Below are 21,327 nucleotides of genomic sequence, written 5' to 3'. Positions count from 1 at the left end.
ACCTTGGCACAGAGTTCCTGGTCTTTCCTGTGGGTGTCATTCAAGTGGTTAAGAACTCAAGGGGGCACTTTTCTGACCCCCAGTTTTATGTTCCATATCTTTTTACTCATTGAGCAATGAAACAGAATTCTGAGTTACGATGAGCCGAAGCACCGATCATGTGATCCCAATCAAATGAATATCGCTGCCCTTAGACAGCTACTGTAGAAAATAGGCACCTATTTTTGACTTTTTAAATATTGCTTTAATTATGTTCTTCAGATAGTTGTTTTCTTTTTTTTTTTTAAAGAAAATGTTGAAGATTGTGGATTCACTTGCTTTAGTTTTTTTTTAAAAGGTGTCATTTCTTGCTTTCTTCTCTCTGCCAGGTTCTGGCATGGAACTCAAGAACACCAGGATCCAGGGGAATAGGGGCCAGATAAGCTCTTTTCCCTTAGCAATAGTTGAATCAGCTTAACTACCCTGAAGCATGACAGTCTGTCCATGTCTGCCTGTCCTGTCTCCCTGTCTAGGTGGGCAAATTTCCAGAGAGAAATAGACCTGAATTGGAACAAGCCCCTTCCTGTAACTGGGAGACCCTGTATTTCATGGTGACTGATACAGTCATGAATCCACCTGGCACATCTTGGCACATAAATTGGATCTGAAAACAACACCACCTCAAAAAAAAAAAAAAAAAAGTCCAGTTCTTGTGAGTCATTTTCCTGATTGATCTAATTTACCTTGAAGGTTAATGTATTCTAAACTAATTCAGAGATTAATAACCACTTAAAGATATAGAAAGACATTTAGCTCTCTGTGAGCAGTGTGTCATAACCCTGCTTATTGCCTCTTCAATGGCTTTGGGAGTTATTTGATGAGATTTAAAGGGAAATTTGATTGTAGAATATGGGGAGTGACAGGTGCAATGTGAACAGGGTTTTGAAACTTATTCTTGTTAATAATAAAAACAAGCATGTAATTTGATCTTCTATAATTTGATCTTCAGAAGCAAACATTTATTTTCAAGGTGGAAATCATTTTTATCTATTGAATGAGATAATTGAATATGTAGTTTTGCTAAAAGGGAAAGATCGCTCTTAGGATAAAAAGTGACAACATTCGTTTCTATTTCACATTTCATTTATTTAATTGTAACAAATAGCCACTTGTTGAGAGATCCCTGTGCATGAGTGTCTTAAGTGCAGGTTCCTAAAGAGCCTTGCCTCCCCTTGTCCTCAATTACTTGAAACATGGTCACCAGGATAATGTGGTTAAACCCATTTGGTTTTGCTTAAAGATGAGGCATCCACCCATACGTGTGGCAAGGTCACCCTGATAAGCCCCTCTTCCCTCTCTACCATTTCCCCTCAACTTGACTTACTTCTTGCTCATTCTCCTTTTCCGTTTATCTGGTTCTATTTGCCAACCTCAAGTTTGAAGCGAACACTGACGTGTGGTGGATGCCATTGCACTGCGGGCAGGGAGTGTGGGAAGCAGTCAGGAGTCACAGGGTTTGCAGTGGCTGGACGGGAAGCAACCTCTTTCCTGCACTTGGGCTGTCACCTGCGGCCATCTGAAGGGAGCATGTTGATCTTGGACAAATCACCATGACAGTCTCATCCCCACTTCACGGAAGAGGAGGAATCGTCTAAATATTTTCTCTACGTTGTCACTTGTTATGTAGGCGGCCCCCGTGAAGAAGGTAACTCCACAGGCTCCCATTTTACAGAAAGGGAAGCTAGTTTTCTTGCTTCCATGCAGTGTCGCCTACGATCCGCAGAGAAGACAAGAGCAGCTCTGTACATCACGTTCTTTCCTCAGCCCAGACAAGCACAACTGGGGGAAATCGTTGCTGGAGGGAAGTGTTTAGAAGAAGAGCGTCGCTGTGTGTCCCGGCAGATGCTGCTGAGCAGTGAGCATGGGGTTTTGTGCCTCTACTTACCTGAAGAGGGAGCTGAAAGGATTGGTAAAAACGCAAGAGCTGAGCCGGGGAGACCTTGCACTTCCAGTGTGTGATGCAGCAAAGATGGGCATCCTTTAGGTAGTAAGGATCTTGGGCTTAATCTGCCTGATGCCTTCCCCTGAGTGCAGTCGATGGCTCAAATGCTGAGTGAAGTGGCAGGTAGAACAGGTATCCTGCCAAGGGGCCACAACCCCCTGCGAAGCACCCAGACCTCCATGGCCCATGAGAGGAGCCATGATGTCCATTGGGACAGTCAGGAGGCAGCAGGGACTAGGCGCTGCCCTTCACATCCCAGGGCTACTGCCAAGGAGCCACGTGAGCAGCTATCTGCGCCCTTCTCCCTGGAGCAGGCACCTCTGCCCACAGGCCCGCAGGCTCTCGTGCAGCTGAACTTGAACTGAATAGAAGACTGGAGTTTTAAGTTGGGCTGAGCTAAGTTTTATCTGCCAAACTATGATCAAGAATTTTTGAGTTGTGCAAAAACTGTTAAGGGATTTTGAAAGAGAGTGTCAACCACTCAGAGGAGAGGGGTGATTATTTATGGTAAAAAATAATTTCTTTTTCATAATCTGCCCCCCCAAATGTTGACCCTTCCATAAATTGCAAGATGCTATTTATGTGTGAAGACGACTCCTCTCTTTCCTATGGTGGTATGACTTATTGGTGTCAACCCGTGCCAGACAGCATGCTAAGTGTCTCTTTGACACAATGCAGAAATCACATAAATGCAGCAATTATTGGAATTGCAAAGCATAGTGATAAAATGAACAAGCCCGGCCTCAGCACCCAACTCAGGAAACACAGTGCCACCCAGGCCACCAGGCCCCGTGTGCTGGCTTGAGGTCCCTTCCCTCACCTAATTCACGGACTGTCGTGTTTTGCTAACTCTCCCCACTACCTCTTTTGTTGCCTGGCACCGTCGAGATGCGCCACAGAATTTGATGGCATCCCAATGAGGGATGCAGGTGACAATGAAGAAGATCATGATCCCAATGCAGATGACCACAGTGGAGGCTGGACCATGTTCCCTGTTTATGAAGCCGTTCTAAGGGCCACACGCCTTTTCCTTTTCTATTTTCTAATCCCCACCAACATCCTCCAAGAGTTTATGTGATGACTGTGCTCCAGAGGACACCACCAAATCGAAGGGAAGTGTGGTCGTTTGCCAAGCCACACATGGTGCGTGAATGGATGGGCCAGAATCAGAGCCAGATCTTTCATTGGCAAGCTTCTTCCTGTTGGCATGGTGCTAACTTAACTCAGTATCTCACTTTCCCGCCTCTCACAAGATCAGGCCTGGGACTCCCACATGTACTGAGGAGCACAGTGCATCTGGCGGTCCCCGACGCTACCTTCCTGTGAATTCTCAGCTTCCTGTTGCTGTTTTTGCACCGATATGAACTGTACCTTTAGTTGCTAACTGCCGGAAACGATTTAAAGGAAAAGGTGCTTCAGGAAGTTGAAACTGGCGATTCATCTGCTGCCTTTGCTGCATAGACTCAGTTGTGCTAAGAAAGCGATTTCTCTGCAGGAGCTATTGATTCTCTTGAGTCAGAATTGTGAGAGGGAGTAGAACCGCGGTCACTTATGGAGAGTTGTCAATAAAGACTAAGAACAAGTAGTATCTCCGTAGCTGGGCCCTTCTTATGTTTCTTTTTTCACCTCCCTGACCCCAGGAAAATATCACAATTAAAATAATTGCTTGATAGGATGCATGCCCCAGCCAGCTGTTTAGAAAGGTAGGTTTCATCATCAAGAAGGATGTATATTGATGAGAGCCTTCAAATTGAACTTGTCACCACAAAATGTTCTTTAAAAATGCTACGAGGTTTCATATCTCTTCCTTTACAATGAATTATGAGCTCAATTTCTTTTGAGCTTGAGCCTTTTTAATTGGAAATTCTTGTTGCAGGACTTTAATATCTCCTGAGTATTCTAATATCTTGCTTCATCTCCCTGAATCTTGAGGACTATATGTGTGTGCGCCTGTTTACACACGTAGTTGTGTGGATTATGTGTGTCCCGATACCTATCTATGTCTGCATGTAGCTACCTAAAACTAAGTGAAGAAGAGAATCAACTGCTGGAAGTTTGTTTTTTGTTTGTGTAAACAATTATTCATTTGCTAATGGCTCAGTTGGAGTGAATTACTCAAGGAAAAATAAGTCCCATCCCAAGGAAACTAGACACACTTCTTTAAAGGAGACGTCACAAAAGGCTTTGGAGTCCCAGTACCGACAATTATTATCCATGTGACTTTGGGCAAACCCTCACGTCCCTGCATCTCGGTTTGCTCAGCTAAACAATGAGGTGACAGCTCCAGGTCCTTGCATGGCATTCTGCCAGCGGTGTCCTCACTGAATGGCGACCGTAGTGTTCCTGGGTGGCACTGTGGTGGCAGGCTGCACCTGGGCTTTGACACTCTTGAAAGCACATGATTTGGTTCACCAGCAAAGTCCAGTTGTATATTAAGAATCAGTTACTGAAAAGGGCCGGCATGTAAGTGGCCAAGAATAGTAATAACCCAGGAGCCGGCCAGTGACTGAGGCCTGCCGGCGACAACGTGAGGAGTCTGGGAGCAGATGTCCTGGTCCCAGTGGAGCCTGAAGACAGTGGCAGTCCTGACTGGCAGCTTGCAGCCCTGTGGGGGGCCTTGAGCCAGAGCCACCCAGCAGGCCGCTCCTGGGTTCCTGACCCTCGGGACTGCGAGGGTGCAGCAGTGCTTCTGTTTCCAGCTGCCAAGACTCGGGTGACTTGTGCGCACCTCACCGCACGAAGCCACTGCTGCACCTTGCCTTTGCCCTTGGAGGTTCTTGTTCCATTGCTTGCTTTCTAAATATCTCCCCTCTCTCCCTCTGTCCCTCCCACTCTTCCTCCCTCCCTCCTCCCTCCCTCACTCCCTCTCTCCCTCTGTCCTTCCTCTGTCTCTCCCTCTGTCCTTCCTCTGTTCCTCCTTCCCTCCCTCCCCCCTCACTCCCTCCTCTGTCCCTCCCCCCTCCCTCCCCCTCTCCCTCCCCCCTCACTCCCTCCTCTGTCCCTCCCCCCTCCCTCCCTCTGTCCCTCCTCTGTCCCTCCTCTGTCCTTTCCTCCTCCCTCCCCCTTCTCTCCTTCCTCTTTCCCACCTCTGTCCCTCTCTCCCTCCTCTGTCCCTCCCTCCTCCCTCCCTCCCTCTCTCCCTCCTCTGTTCCTCTCTCCCTCCTCTGTCCTTCCCTCCTCCCTCCCTCTTTCTCTCCCTCCTCTGTCCCTCCCTCCCTCCTTCTGTCCCTCCCTTACACTTCCACCCCCCATTCTGCTCTGTAACACTTGGCACTTTCTAACATTTCCAGTTCATTATCATGGTTATTGTCTCTCTCTCTCTTTCCAAAATTGAAGTTTTGCCAAGGCAGAAGCTCTGGTCTGTGTTGTTACTTGGCACGTAAGGACTCATTAAGTGTCTGTTGAGTGAATAAATGAATAAACATAAGCTCAGAAAAATGAAATTGTCTCAGTTTAATTGTGGTTTAGAGGAGAATTTCATACTCAGTGTGTTTGTTTTTTGTTTTGTTTCAGTCCCAGCTCAGGTCTGCTCTAGACTTGGGGCGTTTTAAATGATTAGGTGCAGAAAGCTGAGCGATAAGATTCCTGCAATTTAAGGGATTTAAAAAAACATCATTAAAAACCTGATTCTTTTTCGAGGTGGTAATACACTTTAGTAAATTTGCCTGCTGGGAAAAGATGGATGAAACAAATGGCCTTCTGCTTAAATGGCTTTTACCTGGATTTAATTTCGTCCCGCATAGCCTCAGTGTAAAGCTGTTTTAGAATTCTCTTGGTAAGAAGCCATGGTCGCGCTCACGTGGGGGTGGGGAGATTTGGCCATCTTCTTTTTCTTGTTTTCATCCTCTGCATTTCCAGGGCTGAATCTTTGCTGTCCCTCTTGGACACACTGTGTTCTCCAGCTTTCCTGTCTCCTGACCACCAGCGGTTCACAGTTCTTATGCTTAAATACACAATTAAGGGCCAAAGTGAAGCCACGAGAATTTGCAGTTAGGATGGGGCTGCCATGCTGGTGACAGACTTAGCTGTCAACACCCCCAGCTGCCACCAGAAGTGGGATTTTTCTCTCAGTTTGATCCAAGAATCCATCCATGACCTGTTAGGAACCAGAATCAGATGAGACCAGAACTCAGCAGCTGATAGCGGTTCTTCCCAGACTCCTAATGGATTTATCCTGAGGAATTTTTGGACCGGCCTGCAAGCAGCCAGGGCTGCAAGGAAGCAGTGCAGATGATACTTTTTCAGCTTGTTTATCGACCTGTCCCAGCCGCTCCCTGCTTGTCGCGCTGTATTGTGAGTCTGATGCTCAGGCGAAGACTCTGTGACCCCCTGTGCAGCCTCGGGTTGCAGCGACGTTATTATGAAAAATACATCCATTTGTCTACGTGGAAAGGATTTAAAGGTTGCTGCATTCATTTTTTACCACAGTCTGAGTACTTCATCATGTGGACATTGTTCAGCCAGAAAATGATCCCTTCCTCTCTCCCCATTAGCAACATTCTTTCAGTCTTAAGAAATATAATACTGGAACATATTAATGGAAATGACATCCAGTGCTGATATATTAGCACTCAAAAGTGTGATTAAGTACACTGCTAATTAACTCTTTTTGCCAGAATAATTGTGAATGCATTCTCATCTTCTACAGATATTTCCATTGCCAGGAAAAGGTTAGTAGACTGGTCTGAGATAGCTGGAAGTCAGACATCATTAGTTTAATTAAATTCCATTATCATAACAAAAACACTGAACCCAAAATACTGAAGATACTATATTAAAATGGATCTGAATAAGGAGAGTCATCATACATACAGTAGCAACTAGGAAATATTAGAAGTTCTACCTTTTTCCATATTTTTAAATTGGTGCATTATAATTGTAGATAAGGGTGGGATTTGTTTTTATATATTCATACCTGTGCCCAACATAGCAATATAATTTGGTCAATATCTCTCCCCAGTACTTTCTCTTTCCCTCCCCTTCTTCCTCTCCCTGATCCTTTTCCTCTACTGATCTTTCAATTTTTATGAGATTCTTTTCCTTTTTACTCTCTAGCCTCCATATATAAGAGAAAACATATGACCCTTGACTTTGTGAGTTTATCTTGTTTCACTTAACATAATAGTTTCAAGTTCCATCCATGTTCCTGCAAATGACGTAATTTCATTCTTATTTGTGACTGAATAAAGCTCCTTTAACCCACATCCTCCTAGTGGAGGATCTCCAGTGTATTTGCCTGGACTACTATTAAGCCTATCTTGGCTTTCAGGCATCTTTCTAGGTGCCGAAAATAGAGCAATGTCAGTTTGTTTCAGGCTGTTCTATGAAAACACCATGAATTGGGTAGTTTATAAATAAAAGAAGTTTATTTCTTGTCATTCTAGAACCTGGCAAATCCAAGGTCAAGGTGCCAGCAGATGTGGTGTCTGATGAGAGTCCACTTCCGGGTTCATAGATGGTGCCTTCTGTGTCCTCACGGCAGAAGGGCTGAGGGAGCTTACTGGCCCTGTTTCATGACCCCACACACCTAATCACCCCCTAAAGTGCTATTGTCTGAAACCACCACCACCAGTGGATTTGGGTGGGGTCACAAACATCGAGAGCATAGCAGGCAGTCAGTAGAGGTCCCCCACAGGTGCTTCCCTCCTGCTGGGCTGGGGGCTGGACACACAGACACGTGGGTGGTGAAGTGTGTGGAAGGGAAACATCAGCCGAGGAGCAGAAGCAAGGCCGGTGAGAGCCCCAGACAGGGCAGCGGAGGCCCAGCTCTGAGGAGGTGACGGCAGCACCGAATCCACAAGATACGCTGAATGAGGAGCTTGGTAGGGCAGAGGGAGGGTTGGGGAAAGTCCCCGAGTTGGGGAAGGCACTGGGCGTTGGGGTCAGGTGGAAGACCGGAGTCTGGAACACAGGGCCCGGTGTTGAAAGACGTGGGTCTGTTCTCTGGGTGCGGGAAGCCAGTGTGCTGGGGAGAGAGCCGACTTGACTCGAATCACTCTTTCCGTTGACTCCAGTGTTACTGTTCAGGGCGTGGACATGGGAGATCAGAAGGCAAAGTGGAAAGCCCTGTTAGGAAGCCGGTGCATTATCACAGAAATAGAAGATGTGGGCGCCCAGTAGGGAAATGGCTGTCTGGAAGCCGAGCATGACGGCCATGCTGGACACGCCTCGCGATGGCTGCAGAACTACCCCCAGCCGCCCTCCCTAGTTTTTTTCCCCACTACTCCCTGTCAGACAGTCGCAGTCCACTGGCACTCTCTGGTCCACTCTGTACACGTCAGTCCCTACCTTTGTTCTATCTCTCATTCGGGGGGACATCCCTAAAATATTCCATCTGTCCATCATCTAGGCGACTCCAACCCTTTTCCTCAAGTCCCGAGGGACCAGCCAAACTGTGAGCCTCAGATCTAAATCTGGACCAATCAAATTGCACACTCTTTTCAACAAAAGCCCTGGGGTGATCGTTAAAATGGTCAATTTTTCAGCTCCTTCAATTCCATCAACTCTGTATTTGAGTGGACATTAGGAATCTGTAAACTAATATCCTGGGTGATTCAGGTACCCATTCAAGTTAAACCACTGATTGCACGATTCTTGACTTATTGTTTTGAGTAATAGTTGCTTCCCTGATTAAACAGTATTTATTTGCATGAAAGAAGTTGGTTCTTACAGTTTAGAGTGATCTGATTTGTTCTCTGCTTTGTATCAGCAGTTGGCTGATGTCAGACAGGTCGGTGCCTCTGAGTGAGGATAATAATGCCCCCCACCAGCATTGTTAAGATTAAGCGAGATGGTACGTGGGAAGCAACTGGCCTTCTACCTGGTGCTGAGTATTTGCCATTATAACAATAACAAAAAATCATCACCATATAATATTCAAAAGCCAGCGATATTCTAGGTTTTGTTTTTTATGGAGGAACTTAGTTTTCCCAATGTTACTATATGATAAAGTCTACAACTATCTCCATTTTCATAGAAATTTACATAGAAGAAGAAGCTGAAGCAGAGAAGTCAAGTAACTAGCTCAATTGTGCACAACCAGTGAATAACTGTAAATAACCATTGTAGTTTTAAATAATTGTAATTAACTGTAAATAACAGCCCATGCTCTCAGGTGGTCATACTGCCCTGCCTCCTTACTTGGACAGCAGAGCAAGTAGGGTAGGAACTTCATGTTTGGAAGCTTTTGTTTTTTGCTGGGTGGGAAGGTATTATGATATTCATGAAATCAGAATAACTCTAGTTACGACTTACAAATCCTTGTCCTCGCCCTCCTCTTCCTTCATATCATAGCCTTGAGGCTCCACCTTCCAAAGTTCTGTTTTCCAAGTCAACTTACATGTCATCATCACACAAACGGCCCAACAAATTTTTATTGACACAGAGAATGTGAATGTACCTGAGATGTAGCATAGTGCCTGGATAGGGAAGGCCCTCAAAAACTACTCCGTGAGTGAGTGATCAAAATTAGTCTCTTTTACCACTGTGAGCTTTTCATTGCTGTGATCAAATACTCGACAAGAACAATTTAGAGGAGGAAAAGTTTATTTGGGTTCAGAGGTTCAACCAGCTCCACTGCTTTGGGCTTGAGGTGATACAAAACATCATGGCGGAAGGGCATGGAGAAGGAATGTACCTACTTTCTCCAGCTATGCCCACCTGCCTACAGTAACCATCCAGTTAGTCTAGTCAAATGATTCATCCATCAACTGGATTAATCCTTGGATTGTGTTATAGTGCTCATACTAATTATTTTACTTTCTGCATTAACATAGGATATCTCATGTTAATGGGGGATATCTCATATGCAAACCATAATATTCTCTCCCTGACCTCCAAAGCTCATGTTCATCTCACAATGCAAAAAGCATCAAGCCCATCTCCAAGTGTCCCCATAGTCTTAACAGTTCCAGCGTTGCCCAGCAATCCAAATTCAAAGTCTCCTCTGAGACTCAAGGCAAACTCTTGGTTGTAAGTCCCTGTAAAAATCAGAAGCAAATTACATACAACTAATATATAATGGCATATAGTAAACATTCCTATTCCAAAAAAAGGGAATAGGGGCTTACAGAGAAGGGATGGGACAAAAGCAAGATCAAAATCCAGCCAGACGAACAAGTCCTACAGCTTCACATTCAGTATTGGGGCACATGGTGGCAACATGTGATATTATTCAAAGGGTTTAGTCAGCTCCTCCCCTATAGCATTGGGGGTTGTAGCACTATGGCCTCTTGTTTGGGTGACTCTCTCTGCAGTCAGGAGCTTTACTTGGCAGACATTCCACATGACTGGCAACTCTTAATACCAGGGGTCTCCACTACAGTTTCAGCTTCCTTTTCTCAGCTTCATGCATTACACTCTCAGGGGCTATTTGAAGGGATTACAACCCTGCTACACTCTTCCTGGACTTCCAGGTCTTCCTTCCAAATCTCAGTGAAAGTCTCCATGACCCCCTAACTCCACCATTCCACATTCCTGCTGAACCAGTAACAGGTAGTCAAAGTCAAGGTCTGCTGGAAGCTCAAGAAGTAACTGGGCTCCCTTGGACCATGGCTGAAGTTGCCTCTGAGTGCCAGGGTGGCTGAGCACTGTGAAACAAATCCTGGGGGAAACAAGTTCCTAGGCACCCCTGTGGGAGCAGTGTGCCCTTATAGGCTCTCAAATGAGTTTTTACTTCTAAACCTTGACTCTGCAATGCGTGTGGTCTTGCTGTTTCCTGATTTGTCCTTGAGGCATCTTTCCTCTGGTCTCCATGCAAAATACTAAGCTTCTCTTTTGTGGCAATAATCCCTTCAACAACCCTGTCTTCCTAGACTCCTATTTTACATGCACTTTTCTGGCCAAGCTGCAAATTTTTCAAATCCTTCCTCCTGATTTTTGCTACTGACTCCCACAGTAAACCTGGCTGTAAGCTAACATCAACAACCTTGCCACCACCTGAATGCTATGCTGCCTTAAAGTTTTCTACACCAGATTAATTAGTCCAGCACCTCTAAATTCAGTATTCCAGAAAGTCTCAGAGTGTGGGCAAAATGTAGACAACTTATTTGCCAGAATGTAACACAGATGTCCTCTAGTCTAATTTCCAACAGAGTCCCTCTTCCCCTCTGAAACCTCATGAGCACAGTCTTTACTGTCTGCATTCCTATCAGTATTCTGGTCTTCCAAGCTCCCGCCAGAATCCCCCATTAAGCTCTGCTTACAACACTCTGAGGATCCTCAGTCTACATTTCCAAAGTTTTTCAAACACTTCCCACAAACCAGTTCTAAAGACTTCTGAACAACATGGTCGGGTTAGTTATAGCAATACTTCTTGGTACCAATTTCTGTGTTAGTCAAATTTTCATTGCTGTGACCAAATATCTGACAAGAACAATCTAGAGGAGGAAAAGTATTTTGGCTTGTGGTTTCAAAGGTTCAGCTCATGGTCAGCTGTCTCCATTGTTCTGGACCTGAGGTGAGGCAGAGCATCATGGCAGAAGGGCATGGAGAAGGAGAGCTGCTTAACTCATGGCAGCAGGAAAGCAGAGAGAGAGAGAGAGAGAGAGAACACACAAGGCTCCAGGGACTAAATATAATCTCAAAGGCCCACCCCCAATGACCTACTTCCTCCAGCTATGTTCCACCTGCCTACAGTTACCATCCAGTTAGTCCATTCAGATTATTCATCCATCAATTGGATTAATCCATGGATTAGATTACAGTTCTCATAATTGAATTATTTCACCTCTGAACATTTCTTCATTAACACGGCAGTTTTGGGGGGACACTTCCTATCCCCAAATAACAAATTATGTTTAGTCTGGACCTTCATTAGGGTTATTTAATGTCTGACCTTGATGTCTTTGTCTCCCCAATTAGTGATCTGACCCTGCATGGAACTATCTCTTCCTCTAACACACACACACACACACACACACACACACAAACACCCAGAGTAACATTGTCTACTCTGTCCCCCAATTTTCCATTTGCTAAGGTGAAAGTGTCAATACCAGTGTCCAGCATGTGTTGTGACAAGCAGTGGGTTGGATGGCAGTTGATTTTTAGGGAGGCACAGAGATAGTTGTAATTCTCTCTCATACTGAATATATCTACCAAGAAGAATTAATTTGTGTTGCTATGAAAGTCTGAAGTCCTGCCTAAAGTACATTGCCTCTAGCAGATGGTGGCTGCTGTTCCTCTATAAAGAGAAACAGAAGACCACTGATAATCAGACGTATTTCACAGGAAACAATAGGACCTAGATTTCCAACAGCTTGGATGTGTCTTTTGGTGGTAAGTGATGAAACACTATCACAAAGAAGCTCCTGTGTTTATAAGGACTCCAAGGTATTGCACGGTTTTAGGAAAGGGACATGGCGATCTGAGGGACAGCTGCGTTCAGAGACTCATATTTCATGAGCATTATTGTCTTCTTTGTCCTGCTTCTCTGTAAATCTCGTCCACCTTCTTGAGTCTTCTAATGAACTTCCATGTGTGGTCCCTGGGAGCATCCCAAAGCTCCTTTTCTGGAATGTGTGTCTGCTTTTCCTTCTCAATCCAGTTCTCCATTTTTTTAAGGAAAGTCCCTCATTGGCCCACTCTGGATCAGGAGCCCACCTGGACCAACAGGTTGGCTATAATAACTCTGCTGTCCCTAGTCCATCCTTGTGGCTAACTTGAAAAAAAAAAAAAAAAAAAAAACTGCTTCAGGAGGCCAGAGCTGAACTGACCAGATGAAAGAGTTACGTTGATCAGAATCCAGCAAGATCTAACTGGTGTTATCCCAAGGGGCTGAAGTCATACCAACAACCGCTCCTGGTAGGTGAGGGCTACTATCTTCTCTAAAGAGAAGTGAAAGGCCTGGGACTAGAGACGTATGAGAAATACCAAAACTGAAGCTTCGGGTGGTTGGAACACCAACGACCATCTTTAGCCTTCAAGCGTAATTATTTTATGCGATACAGAGTCACCTCAATCATAAACTTCCAGGACAAAACCAAAAAGGAAACAGAGTACTGACCGTTTCTTGGACTTCTCATCGAATCTTTTCGACAGCCCAGTAGAGTGTTTCCTTACAGTCCCATTACAAGGATGAGGTTCCACTGAACAGAAACTGAGACTTGGACAGGTTAAGTTGCTCAAAGCAGGGAGCAGGGCAGGCAGGATTCAAACCTCAGACCTCTGCCAGCACTTTCCACCTGGCGTAGGACGCTCTTGTGGTGCTGGGAAAGGTAAGGGATGGCTGGAGCCAGAGGGGCCTCCTCTGGGACTCCGATCCCCTCTCTCGTTCACCCTGGGGTAGCCTGTTCACCTCTAAGACTTTGCATAACTTTTTTAATGTGAAAAAATTTCATTCCTGCCTCCCACTCACTCCTAGGCCATCTCACCTTCCTCTTCACCCTGTTCCTGAAACTGCTCTTACAGAACAAGGCCTGGATGGCAGGGAGGGCCTGAGTTTTGCATCAGACCCACGTGGGATGAAGTACAGGCTCCTGTTTTCTAAGACAAGGGAATGGGTGCTGAACAGGCACAGCGATAGGACAGAGGACAGGACAGTGCAAAGGGCGAGAAGGAATCACACTCTTGTGTTCTTGACACAAGCATAATAAATGCTGGTGAGGATGTGGGGGAAAAGGCACACTCATACATTGCTGGTGGGACTGTGAATTGGTGCAGCCGCTCTGGAAAGCAGTGTGGAGATTCCTCAGAAAACTTGGAATGGACCCATCTTTTGACCCAGTTATCCCACTCCTCAGTTTATACCCAAAGGATTTAAAATTAGCATACTACTGTAACAGTCACGTAAATGTTTATAGCCACTCAATTCAGAATAGCTAGATTGTGGAATGCCCTTCAACAGATGAATGAATAAAGAAACTGTGGTATATATACACAATGGAATATTATTCAGCCGTAAAGAAGAATAAAATTATGGCATTTGTGGGTAAATTGATGGAGCTGGAGAATATCATGCTAAGTGAAATAAACCAATCCCAAAAAACCAAAGATCGAATGTTTTCCTTGATAAGAGGATGAAGATACATAATGGGAGTGGGGAGTGGGGTGGGTAAGAGAAGAATGGAGGAACTTTAGATTATGTAAAGGGAAATGAGAAGGGGAAGGGGGCCAGGGTATGAAAAAGGGTGGAATGAGACAGACATCATTACCCTGTGTACATGTATGATTACACCCTGGGTGCGGAAGTGCACCCTCTGCTCCAGAGAAACCCTAGCACCACCTACCTGCAAGCTGCTTGCCATTTACGTAGGTGATCCATGGGGAGGAAAGGGAAGTTAGTCCATGTCTTTTCTTGTTTAAGAAATAGCTGGGTAGTACTGTTTGACAACATGACTGAAATGAGGGAATTATTAAGTAAAAAAATCAAAAAATGAAAACATAGCATTGAAACAAAAAAGATGCGTGCATCGCAGGAAACAGCATTGCTGAGAATGGTGATGCAGAACGTGTCAGCCCTGAGCACAGCCTCTCAAGAAAATTACCACCCGTGGTTTGGCACATGTCTTCTTGAAAATCCTCCTTCTTTTCTCCATATTTATGATCATGATCATTAGCTTTTTCCTTAAGAGCATCGTAATGTGCTCTTCGTAATGTCAGGTACAATTCCACCTTCTTGTGGGCCTTTGTACAAGCCGGCAATCCTGGTCCATCTTTCCGATGGCTTTGTGATATTCCATAGCAAGTTTTCATATCCCTCAGGAATGGCAACTGGTTTTAGTTATTAAAACCGAAAAGTTCAAAATTTGTGCCTCTAGGAATTAGCCTATAAAATATCCCAAAACAACACAAAAATGTATGTAGCCTAGAACAGTCATTTGAGATTTGTGTTCACTATAACAGCAACTATAACAATGAATGAAGAGACCCAAGTATGATTTTACTTCAGTTCTTGATCACATGTTTTAATGAAGTGTTAGGTTTTCCAGAATGCAATAGCATAGAAATAATAAATTACTAATGTTAGGCTACTTTTAACTGTCTTTTTAGACAAGCATTTTTTTTGTGGCAATTGCTTAATATTTGTTCACTTGGATAACAAAATGCTTTCAATCAATAAAGAGATATGGACTATGGAATCACCTACATATCAGTTTTTGCATTCGGTGATTATTAATGGGCTAATGGACTCTCAGGTTTTAATGAATAGAACATAAATGCAGAGATAGTAAAAGACATTGGCTTCTTTCCCCAAAGTGATGTGCCTTAATTATACTCACCTTCTCAGGTTATTAGCTGCATAACTACCTGTGGAAGAATATCTAATCACTGTCTCATGAAACTAATGAATTTGAGCATCACGGGTTGAATAGGATTGAATATCATTTTATCATTTACTTCAGACACACAAAAATCAACTGGATTTGCTACGGAAATGATGATGTCACATCATTTATTAGACTATTAGAGTACCTGTCACATTAACTCACTAAGTATTTATTAAATGCTTACGGTGCACCAGACACAGGTTTAGACCCCAAAGAGAACAAGAAAACCCCCAGCCTTAATAGGTGCTGAATGGGAATTCCGTGTGCATTGCCTTAGTTGGAACTTAGGGGGAAATGGATGTTTAGCCCCAACCTAACAATGGATGTTTAGCCCCATCCTAACAATGGATGTTCAGCATGACTGAACAACTTACATCATCCTATTTAAATGAACTTTTTTTTTTTTACAAGTAATCTATAAGAATCAGTTGCAGAATCAAAATCTGAAACTATTATTTGAGTGATAAATGTAAAATTTAGAACATTTCTGCAGTCATGAACTAGTGTTTGAAACTTCAGGTGGGCAAACTCGAGGTGGGATTATATTGAAATGTATTTAAAACCTTCTTTTCATTCCTTGTTTTTTGCTGCATAACACAGCAGCACAAAACTCTGTGGCTTAAAAAAAGCATTTTTCCCTGGTCTGTGGGCTAGCCGTTGGGGCTGGGCTTAGCTGGAATTGCTCTTCTCCACTGCAGGTGGTGTTGATTTGGCTTGTTCAGACGTGTTGTTCACTTGGCAGCTCAGGTGGCCGCTGCCTGCTCCCCAGGGCCTCGGTGTCTCTGAGGTTGGCTGGGACACCATCCAGTCTCTGTTCCCCCTCCACCAGGTTATCATGGACATGTTCCCTTACCAACAGCATCCTAAAAAAATAAGAGCAGGTGCTGTGAGCCTTGTTGGGGCCAAGACTCCTAGTCAGTGATGTCATGCACACTGAATCCTATGGGTGAAAACAGGTCACGAGGCCAGTCCAGTTCAACAGGGTGAAGAAACAATCCTCTTCCTGAAGAAATGCGCTGTGGGACCACTTGTTATCCGCCATTTGTTGTTTTGTTGCCTAATATAATTGAAGAGAACTAAATATAAACTAGTACTTACATTTCGTGATATTGGATCATAACCTGGTGTGGTTGGGTTTGTCTGAAAGCCAAGTAGGCGTTCTGCTTAGACGTGGCGGTCGTGAGACGGGGCCTCCCTCCTCTAGTCTCTTCACGGCCGGCTGAGCACAACTTAGCATTTCTGATGAACAACACGCTCTTTCTTCCCCAGTGAGTTCTGCTAGTCCGTTCTTGTCAGAAAGATGCATGAGCAGAGGTTCGCCAGGTGGCTGGGTTCATTTTTAATTGTCATGGTTATTCCAGTGAAAAATGGACTCTCTGATGAGCTGAGAATATGAGAGAGAGGAGAAGATGGTGGTTCCAAGTCCAAGCGACTCTCTTGGAAGACACAAAATTGTCATGTTGACAAGAGTTTGGCAGACAGACACGTTTATATACCCCGATGGTGGGCATATAAATTGGCAGCTCTGTTTTGGAGGGTGCTTTGGAGATTTTTATTACATGTCGTATTTTAATGATCCTCATCTGTTTCCTCTTTTTGGGTATGCCTAAGGTTCACTTCCCAAAATGTGTTCCAAAAAAACAAAATAATTCCAATAGGAGGAAGTTAATGTGTGGCTCCCAGAAAGGGTTTGCCTGGCAAAATTAGTCTAGAAAGTGCTTCATACTTCACTCCTTTTTTGAGAATCACACACTTGATTAGCATTTTAAGGCTTCTGGCTAGCTGAGCAGTAGAGTTGCCTGAATAAATTCGTGTCACAAAGCATATTCGGCTTTACAAAGCTTAAGCACAGGGTACTATACTACCCTCCTTATCCTCAGTTGCATTTTCTGCATCTGCAGTTCCCTAGGGTCAACTTTGGTCTGAAAATACCAAAGGAAAAATTCTAGCAGTGAGCAATTCATAAGGTTTAAATTCTGAGTAACGTGTTGAGTTCCCGCCTGGGATCGGAATCATCCCTTTGGTGCAGTGTTTCCATGCAGTATATGCTACTTCCCTGTTAGTCACTTAGTAGTTAGCTCAATGTTCAGATGGACTGTCATGGTATTGGCACCACTATGTTTGTGCTCAAGGAACACTTACATAATGGCTGCCAAGTGTCAGAGTAGTGATGTTGGCAATTCAGATATGCCGAAGGGAAGCTTTAATTGAAAAGTAAATGTTCACTTAATAAGGAAAGAGAAAATATGGCAAGTTGAGATTGCTAAAATGTGAAATAAGGTATTTTGAGAGAGACCACATTCAGATAACTTTTATTATAATATAGAGCTATAATTTTTCTATTTTAATAGCAAATTATTGAATAATTTATTATTAAAATAGAATAATATTTCTACTTATTATTAATCTCTCACAATCCTAATTTACACATTCAACTTCATTATGTGGTTTATATGTATATATGTAAAAAAGTTTGCATAAATAGGGAAAAAAAATCTCCAGCATATACAGAGTGCAGTACTATCCAAGGTTACAGGTTCGGCAGGGGGTCTGTCCCCTGTGGATAAGATTCAGGGTGCCCTAACCTCCCGTAGTGCTTTCCGATACGCACACACATACACACAGCACAAATACTGTTCCTGAGCCCGGCCCCCAGGTGCCCACCTGGGACATCGCTGTAGAAGGATTTTGTACATCAAACTAGCTAGACTCCAAACCTCTGTTAGCCTTTGGTTCTGTTTTCTTAGCCTGGGATGGAATTTTGAAATATTTTCCACTTTAGCTTCCACCTTTTCAGGTCCTAATTTTTGTCTAATGTCATATGTCATTGTTATGGTTTGTTAAGTTGCAGCATGACATAAGCTGGCATGCGCGTTGATGAAGAGTCCTAACTTTCAGTCTAAATACTGGATTAATTCACTTTGTTTATAACACACAAATAATAGAGTCTCCTGCAAGGCAGCATTTAGAGGGGTCCTGAAGCTCTGCATGTCTGTCGGTGGCTAAGTGGCGGGTGTGGGCTGAGGAGGAGCTGGGTAATTTGTCACCTACTTAGGCATTTTAAAATACTAATTACAGAATCTAACGACTGTCCAATGATGGGACTCAGGATGGGAAACACCACTAACATCATGTCTAGTCAGGTTTGGGGCATCTCGATTTTTATTTTTGTTTTTGTTTCAGCCTCAGTAAGCCATACTTTGTGTGTGTGTGTGTGTGTGTGTGTGTGTGTGTGAGAATAGCACAGCTATTCTCTGTGCAGTCTTAGAGGAAGCAGGAGGGAGAACAGGCGCCACCTCTAACAGACTGCTCACGTCTTTGCAGTGGCCCGAGGAGGCAAAGGCATCCCAGGGTAGATGGCGTACTGTGGCTCCTGGGCCCCAAAGATCTCTCTCGAAAACCACGCTACTGGTGGATGTCACGGGGCCCACACAAACCCTGACCACCTCTGGTGTGCTGCGCCAAGTGGTTCGCACTCCTGCTCGGTAACTGCAGTTACCTTGGAAGTCTTGTCCTGATTATAGTGTGTCACCAAGAATTCTCAATTAGAAATCTCCTGTTATTAATATTTGGGCCAAAAATACGTGTGAAGTCGCTAGTTCAATGCAGTTGCTCCATTGGCACAGTGATATCTGTCTACACCCCAGCTGGGGCAGAGGTCTGTGCCCTAGTCATTGGTCAGTCGGTTCCTGAGCTGACCCAGTAGCATCAACTAGTATCTCTGGAGACCTTGGGATGCACTTCCTGGGAGTCGGGAAGGTGGGTTTAGAGACAAGGCTGTCGCAGTCACACCTCTGAGCTGTCACCCTTTGTCTACTTTTATTTAGAGGAGCATATGCAGCAACGTGCTCACTGGGGCGGGGGGCTGGTGGAAGACTTCAGATCTAGAGGACGTGCTGTCTAGCTCACGAGCAGCCCCTCGCCTTGGTGTGGCTGCTGGCCTGTGTCACAGCTCTGTAGGACAGCTCACAGGAACACAAGCCCTTCCTGCCCAGAGAAAAGGAAATGGAGTCCAGTAGAACGCAATGGTTTCGCGCTCCGTGGATACTGACCCGTTTGCTGACTTGACAATGATGTGTGAATTCATGTCTGTGTTCCGTTCCTGACTATGAGTGTGTGGCACTCTGATTTTTCAGACCATTGTAACAACTATGGGTTCCTCATTCACTAACTAGTTAAAGTAGACATTGACGCACACGGGTGTGCACACCACAGTTCTATTCTCTCTGGTTGCCTGGATTCAAGGCCCATTGCCTGGCTCTTCCAAATCCTCGGCGGGGGCGTGGGTACCTGCCTCCAGTCTACCTAAACATGAGCTGCTTCTTCACCTGGGAAGGCAAGCAGGTCCTCATGAAGCTCCTCCAAGCCATGGAGGGGTGTTCTGACACAGGGACCTGGCGAATCATGTCACCGTGGTAACTCGAGGACTTGGGTGAAAGTCATTTCTGGGGGGAGAGAAGCTGGTGCTGAGAGTGGGGTCCTGGGAAAAGTGAGCAGAGGACTCAGAAACGTCACAAGGCTGCTGATCAAGAACCAACCAGGAAGCAGCGGAAAGGGTGCTCAGAACCGTCCCCTGGAAGGATGGGAGGCAGGTTCCCCACGGCTGAAGGAGGTCCCAGCAGTGTGGAATCATTCGTCAGGGCTGTGCTCGGAGAGCTTGCTCCCGTGGATAGAAGCAGCAGCTGGGGCTGAGGCGGGACCCTTGGCGAAGGCTAGTCTGGGCTTGGTCAAAGCTGGCCACTGCAGCTGGATCAGTCAGAGGTCAAGGGATGTGACAGAACCAGGGAAGTCGCCACAGCTTTCTGTGGGGATCCCACGGGATCGAGCTTACAAAACGGGGTGTATAGTAAGTGCTCAGAAAACGCTACAGCAATGCCCACTCAGTGTTGCCTGAGGAGTGTCTGTTCCACTCCCCATTTGGGGGGAGGTCCATACAATTCTGTTGGCTCCTTCCCATCTTTGCATTCTCTCTCCTTCTCTTCACTTCCTAGAGCTGAACATAATGACTTTTTGTTAGGATGGTGATATTGGGAGGTGTGGTTAGAGTGCAGAGAATAAGTGGTTTCAGATCCTTTTCCACTCTCCTTTGGACATGCCATTTTAACCTCAGGGCAAAGAGAAAATGAAGTGGAGAAATACAGAAGATATGTGTATCTGTGTCCACGCATACACACTAATAAATCTGCTTTTCTTTCCTCGGTTCCTAGTGAGGGAGAAAAGTCTACATGGTGGCTGTCAGGAGCAGTGTGTGTATTCCCGGATCGTGGCCTGTGAGTTGAAACCAGCTTTCCTATGGCAAGTGCATCAGTGTGACTGCCATGGGTTTGCCTGGCTGCGGTGACTCCTGCTCAGAGCCAAATAGCTCCCAGCCAACACCCAGCGAGCTTGCCAAATGGTTGCACCTCTTTTATTGCCAGACCCACGGGCCTGCCTTAGTCGTTGTGCTTTCCTAGGGTATCTTAACCACAAAGGCTAGTAGCACTTACTGACAAAAAATTGAAGTCAGGAAGCCGTGGAACAGTCATTCATCATGGGCGTTGGCTCAGTGACCTGAAAAACAAAGGCACTGGCTGCTAAGAGGCAACCCAAAGCCTGGGGGTTAAGTGAAACCCAATCGAAGACAGAAATCCTATCTATTCGGTATAGAGCTTCCGCAGAGATTGTTTCCAAAACGAAGCCTCTTTCCAGAGACTTCTACTTTGGAAAATGTATAATGGATATCTTTTGTCCATTCATCTGCTAAATATTCACTTAATGATCTAGATAGTATTTCATGGCAATAGAACTATTGCTTCCTTTGGCAGAGTTAGCTTGATGGTGGGGAGATTCTGCAAATGTGTTCTAACCCTTCAGTTTGGTGCTGGGAGTGAGTTTGTTAAACTGGTGGGTGAGCTATTAGCCTGGTATCCTGGCAGGCTTTGCCTACAGAGGAAGCATCTTCTTGAGAATTCAGCAAATACAAGCAGAGCATGGAGACAGATGATACTTGAAGCTTTTGGATACAGCCGTACCTGAAGCTGGTTATTTTTAGTGCATGGGTCATGCAGTTTTGTTGAACCCATTTTGTGCCAGATTTCT

This window comes from Sciurus carolinensis, chromosome 2 (genome assembly GCF_902686445.1).
Source record: "Sciurus carolinensis chromosome 2, mSciCar1.2, whole genome shotgun sequence".
NCBI lineage: Eukaryota > Metazoa > Chordata > Mammalia > Rodentia > Sciuridae > Sciurus > Sciurus carolinensis.
Note: the sequence above shows the minus strand (reverse complement) of the source record.